Source organism: Arachis hypogaea, chromosome 12 (assembly GCF_003086295.3).
Source record: "Arachis hypogaea cultivar Tifrunner chromosome 12, arahy.Tifrunner.gnm2.J5K5, whole genome shotgun sequence".
Taxonomy (NCBI): Eukaryota; Viridiplantae; Streptophyta; class Magnoliopsida; order Fabales; family Fabaceae; genus Arachis; species Arachis hypogaea.
Genome location: NC_092047.1, coordinates 74158516 through 74165165, shown reverse-complemented (window position 1 = coordinate 74165165; position 6650 = coordinate 74158516). Strand labels below are relative to the sequence as shown.

General features: G+C 37.5%; 1 non-coding gene across 1 annotated transcript; it reads right to left on the bottom strand.

Moving 5' to 3' along the window:
* Positions 1-6201: 6201 nt before the first annotated feature.
* On the bottom strand, positions 6202-6309 carry LOC112731330 (small nucleolar RNA R71). Its single transcript, XR_003167113.1, has one exon. It is a non-coding gene; the product is annotated as a small nucleolar RNA R71 (small nucleolar RNA).
* Positions 6310-6650: the final 341 nt, after the last annotated feature.

Genomic DNA, 6650 nt, shown 5'->3' with positions numbered 1-6650 from the left:
TGAATTTAGAGGTCTTGAGGAAGGGTCTACCAAGTAGAATAGATGATGAGCTTCTATTTTCCGTTGGAGGCATCTCAAGGATGTAAAAGTCAACTGGAAAGACCAAGTCCTTGATTGCCACAAGTACATCTTCTGCTATTCCCATCACAGTGATCACACTCTTATCGGCTAAGGCAAACTTCGCCGCCGACTTCTTTAATGGAGCTAAATTCAACCACACAAAGATAGAAAGTGGCATGATGCTTACGCAAGCTCCTAGATCACACATACAGTCATGAAAAGTGCACCCACCAATACAACAAGACACCAAACAAGGTCCAAGGTCACCACATTTCTTTGGAATAGGTTTCATCTAGGAAGAGATTGAACTACCCAAGGATAATGTTTCCAGCTCTCCTATCCTATCCTTGTGTGTACACAAGTCTTTCAAAAATTTTGCATACATTGGAATTTGTTGGATAGCATCAAGAAGTGGTATGGTTACCTCAACTTTCTTGAACACTTGAAGCATGTTTAAATCGAATTCTGGCGTCTTCTTTACTTTCTTCACCAATGAAGGGAATGGGATAGGAATAGACTCATCCACTATAGCTTTCCTCTTGGGTTCCTTAAGGCTTACTCCTTCTTCCTCATGCCTTTTGTCTACCTCCTCTTCTTCATGTGGAGTTTCAATAACCACTTCTTCCTCATGAATGTCTTCCATGACCTTAGGAGGTATCTACTCCAATGTAGTCCCCGACCGTAGAGTGATGGCATTGAGACCGCCCTTGGGGTTTGGTTGGGGTTGGGAAGGAAGGCTAGAAGAGCTTGAGGGTTGGTTGGTGTTGTTGGAGGAGGACATGGACATCTTCGAAATTATATCGGTGATATTGGCCAATTGAGCACTCATGGCCTCGAATTGAGCCTTATAGCTCTCGTCCCGTTTATCCATAGTGGCTCTAAACTCATCAACTTGATTGGTGGAAGATGAAAAGGATTGGTTGGATTGTTGTCTATGCTGTGGTGCTTGGTACTTGGTGTAGTTGTTTTGGTTTTGGTTGTGGTGATTTTGGTTGGCTTGGTTGTTGTTGTTGTGGTGGTATTGAGATGAAGATTGGTTGTTGTTGTAATGAGAAGAAGAGTTATTCCATCTTTGGTTTTGATTGCTCCCTTGTGCATTATCCCTCCACCCTTGATTTTGATTACTACCATGAGAGTAGTTGTTTTGGCCTTGAGAGGGATAGGGCAGACGGTTGTTATAAGTCACATTGGCCATTACAAGGGCATGCTCCTCTTGAATTTGATGGCATTGATCGGTGTAATGTGTGGTGCTAGAGAACAAACCACAAATTCTAGGAGGGCCTTCAAGTTGAGCAACTTGAGGTGGGGCTTGGATGGCTTGGATGGAGTAGTATTCCTTTTGATCTTTTTGTATTTGCGTGAGGATAGTGGTCATGTCCCCAAGCGCCTTGGTTAAGCTCGCTTCGGAAGGGGATGGTTCTACCAAACCCTTGAGAGGATTACTTCTCAGCCTTACATGTTGTGTAGCCTTGGCAACATCATTTATCAATTTCCAAGCTTCTCCCTCCGTCTTGTTCTTTGAAAGGGAACCGCCACTAGAAGCGGTGAGCAATCTTCTATCTTCCGCACAAAGACCTTCGGTGAAGTAACTAATGAGCAAGTGAGTGTTCAATCCATGGTGTGGACAAGATTCCAATAACCTCTTGAACTGAGTCCAATACTCATACAAACTCTCTTGGTCCTTTTGCATTATACCCGAAATCTCTTTCCAGATGTAGTCGGTCTTCTCCGGTGGGAAGAATTTATCTAGAAACTCTCTTCTCAAGAAATCCCAGTTGGTCACAATCTCATCCGGTTGTGAATAAAACCACATCTTTGCTTGCCCTTCAAGAGAGAAAGGGAAGGCAAAAACCATAATATCCAACTCATTGGCTCCATGCCTTCGAGCTGTTGAACAAGCAACTTGAAAATCTCTTAGATGTCGGATGGGGTCTTGACCCGGCAACCCATGATACTTAGGAAGTAGATTTGTCAAGCTACTCTTCAACTCAAAGTTTGGATCAAGGTTGGGATACCTTGCTTGCAAAGGTTGAAATATGATATCTGGTACATGAAATCAAAATCACACTTTTGCAATTCTGCATAACTAACCAGTGATGAGCGGATAATTTATACGCTTTTTGGCATTATTTTTAGTATGCTTTTAGTAGAATCTGGTTACTTTTAGGGATGTTTTCATTAGTTTTTATGTTAAATTAACATTTCTGGACTTTACTATGAGTTTGTGTGTTTTTCTGTGATTTCAGGTATTTTCTGGCTGAAATTGAGGGACTTGAGCAAAAATCAGATTCAGAGGTTGAAGAAGGACTGCTGATGCTGTTGGATTCTGACCTCCCTGCACTCAAAGTGGATTTTCAGGAGCTATAGAACTCAAAATGGCGCGCTTCCAATTGCGTTGGAAAGTAGACATCCAGGACTTTCCAGAAATGTATAATAATCCATACTTTGAACGAGTTTATACGACGTAAAAGGGCGTTGAACGCCAGTTCTACGCTGCTGTCTGGAGTTAAACGCCAGAAACAAGTCACAAACCAGAGTTGAACGCCAGAAATACGTTACAACCTAGCGTTCAACTCTAGAAAGAGGCTCTGCACGTGGAACATTCAAGCTCAGCCCAAGCACACACCAAGTGGGCCCCAGAAGTGGATTTATGCATCAATTACTTACTTCTGTAAACCCTAGTAGCTAGTTTATTATAAATATGACTTTTTACTATTGTATTAGACATCTTTGGATTATCTTTTGATCTTTGGATCATCTTGGGACGTTTTGTTCTTAGATCACGGGGGCTGGCCATTCGGCCATGCCTGGACCTTTCACTTATGTATTTTTAACGGTAGAGTTTCTACACTCCATAGATTAAGGTGTGGAGCTCTGCTGTTTCTCAAAGATTAATGCAAAGTACTACTGTTTTTCTATTCGATTCAACTTATTCCGCTTCTAAGATATTCATTCGCACTTCAACCTGAATGTGATGAACATGACAATCATCATCATTCCCCATGAACGCGTGCCTGACAACCACTTTCGTTCTACCTTTGATTGAATGATTATCTCTTGGATCTCTTAATCAGAATCTTCGTGGTGTAAGCTAGATTGATGGCAGGATTCATGAGAATCCGGAAAGTCTAAACCTTGTCTGTGGTATTCCGAGTAGGATTCTGGGATTGAATAACTGTGACGAGCTTCAAACTCGCGATTGCTGGGCGTAGTGACAGACGCAAAAGGAGGGTGAATCCTATTCCAGCATGATCAGGAACCTCAGATGATTAGCCGTGCTGTGACAGAGCATTTGGACCATTTTCACAAGAGGAGGGGAAGTAACCATTGACAACGGTGATGCCCTTGCATAAAGCCAGCCATGGAAAAGAGTAGGACTGATTGGATGAAGACAGCAGGAAAGCAGAGGTTCAGAGGAACGAAAGCATCTCTATACGCTTATCTGAAATTCTCACCAATGACTTACATAAGTGTTTCTATCCCTATTTTCTGTTTAATTAGTATTATTTTCGAAAACTCCATAACTTATTTTATATCCGCCTGACTGAGATTTACAAGGTGACCATAGCTTGCTTCAAGCCGACAATCTTCGTGGGATCGACCCTTACTCACGTAAGGTTTATTACTTGGACAACCCAGTGCACTTGCTGGTTAGTTGTATCGAAGTTGTGACAAATTATGAATTGAGATTAGAGCACCAAGTTTTTGGAGCCATTACCAGAGATCACAATTTCGTGCACCAAGTTTTTGGCGCCGTTGCCGGGGATTGTTCGAGTTTGGACAACTGACGGTTCATCCTGTTGCTCAGATTAGGTAATTTTCTTTTTGTTTTCTTCTCAAAAATTTTTCAAAAATCTTTCAAAAATTTCTCCTTTGTTTTCAAAAAAATTTTAAAATAAAAATATTTTCAAAAATATATTTTTCTTCAGAATTTTTAAGAATGAATTCTAGAGTTTCATGAAGCATGTTGAAGCATGCTGGCTACAAAACCATGTCTAAATTCTTTTGGACAGAGGTTTTGGCTTAAAATTGAATGAATTACACTCATATTTTTACTAAAGCTTGGCTGGCTATTAAGCCATGCCTGACCCTTTGATTGGAGCTTTAGACTAAAGAGCATAAGATTCCTGGAATTCATATTAAAAATTTTGGAATCCTTATTTTTCTTTTTCAAAATGATTTTCGAAAAAATTAAAAGAAAATACAAAAAAAAAATCATAAAATCATAAAAATAAAAAAAATATATTTTGTGTTTCTTGTTTGAGTCTTGAGTCAAGTTGAAAGTTTGGTGTCAATTGCATGTTCATCTTGCATTTTTCGAAAAATTCATGCATTCATGTTGTTCTTCATGATCTTCAAGTTGTTCTTGGTAAGTCTTCTTGTTTGATCTTGATGTTTTCTTGTTTTGCATCTTTTCTTGTTTTACATGTTTATTTTTGCATCCATAGAGTCTAAACATGAAAGATTTCTAAGTTTGGTGTCTTGCATGTTTTCTTTGCATTAAAAATTTTTCAAAAATATGTTCTTGATGTTCATCTTGACATTCAAAGTGTTCTTGGTGTTCATCTTGACATTCATAGTGTTCTTGCATTCATCACATACTTTGATCCAAAATTTTCATGCATTGAGTCTTTTTCATGTTTTTCTCTCTCATCATAAAAATTCAAAAAAAAAAGTATCTTTCCCTTTTTCTCTCTTAAAAATTTCGAAAATTAGATTTGACTTTTTCAAAAAAATTTTAAAATCTAGTTGTTTTTATGAGTCAAATCAAATTTTCCATTTAAAAATCTTATCTTTTTCAAAATCTTTTTCAAAAATCAAATCTTTTTCATTTTTCTTAGTTATTTTCGAAAATTATAAAAATCTTTTCCAAAAATCTTTTTCTTAATTTTATATCATAATTTTCGAAAATAACATCATCAATTAATGTTTTGATTCAAAAAAATTTCAAGTTTGTTACTTACTTGTTAAGAAAGACTCAAACTTTAAATTCTAGAATCATATCTTGTGATTTCTTGTGAATCAAGTCATTAATTGTGATTTTAAAAATCAAATCTTTTCAAAAACTAATTTAAATCATATCTTTTCAAAAATACCTTCTTATCTTATCTTTTTCAAAAATTTGATTTCAAAATATCTTTTCTAACTTCCTAACTTCTTATCTTTTCAAAATTTGTTTCAACTAACTAACTAACTTTTTGTTTGTTTCTTATCTTTTTCAAAACTACCTAACTAACTCTCTCTCTCTAATTTTCGAAAATATCTTCCCTCTTTTTCAAAAATTCTTTTTAATTAACTAATTATTTTAATTTTTGATTTTTTATTTTCGAAAATTACTAACCTTTTTCAAAAACTATTTTCGAAAATCACTAACTCTTTTTCAAAAAATATTTTCGAAATTCTCCCCCTCTCATCTTATTCTATTTATTTATTCATCTATTAACATCTCCTCACCTCACATCTCTGCTCTCCTCACCCTTGTGTTTCTTTCTTTACATTACATTCTTTGTCCCCTTCCTTTCTTCTACTCACACAGGGACTTCTATACTGTGGTATAAAGGATCCCTATTATTATTATTATTTTTTCTGTGCCCTCTTCTTTGTCATATGAGCAGGAGCAAGGACAAGAATATTCTTGTTGAAGCAGATCCAGAACCTGAAAGGACTCTGAAGAGAAAACTGAGAGAAGATAAATTACAACAATCTAGAGATAACCTTTCAGAAATTTTCGAACAAGAAGAGGAGATGGCAGCCGAAAATAATAATAATGCAAGGAGAATGCTTGGTGACTTTACTGCACCTAATTCCAATTTACATGGAAGAAGCATCTCCATTCCTGCCATTGGAGCAAACAACTTTGAGCTGAAACCTCAGTTAGTTTCTCTGATGCAGCAGAACTGCAAGTTTCATGGACTTCCATCTGAAGATCCTTTTCAGTTCTTAACTGAATTCTTGCAGATATGTGATACTGTTAAGACTAATGGAGTAGATCCTGAAGTCTACAGGCTCATGCTTTTCCCTTTTGCTGTAAGAGACAGAGCTAGAGTGTGGTTGGATTCTCAACCCAGAGACAGCCTGAACTCTTGGGACAACCTGGTCACGGCTTTCTTAGCCAAGTTCTTTCCTCCTCAAAAGCTGAGCAAGCTTAGAGTGGATGTTCAAACCTTCAGACAGAAAGAAGGTGAATCCCTCTATGAAGCTTGGGAAAGATACAAGCAGCTGACCAAAAAGTGTCCTTTTGACATGCTTTCAGAATGGACCATCCTGGATATATTCTATGATGGTTTATCTGAGCTATCAAAGATGTCATTGGATACTTCTGCAGGTGGATCCATTCACCTAAAGAAAACGCCTGCAGAAGCTCAAGAACTCATTGACATGGTTGCTAATAACCAGTTCACGTACACTTCTGAGAGGAATCCTGTGAATAATGGGACGCCTATGAAGAAGGGAGTTCTTGAAATTGATACTCTGAATTCCATATTGGCTCAGAACAAAATATTGACTCAGCAAGTCAATATGATTTCTCAAAGTCTGAACGGAATGCAAGCTGCATCCAACAGTACTCAAGAGGCATCTTTTGAAGAAGA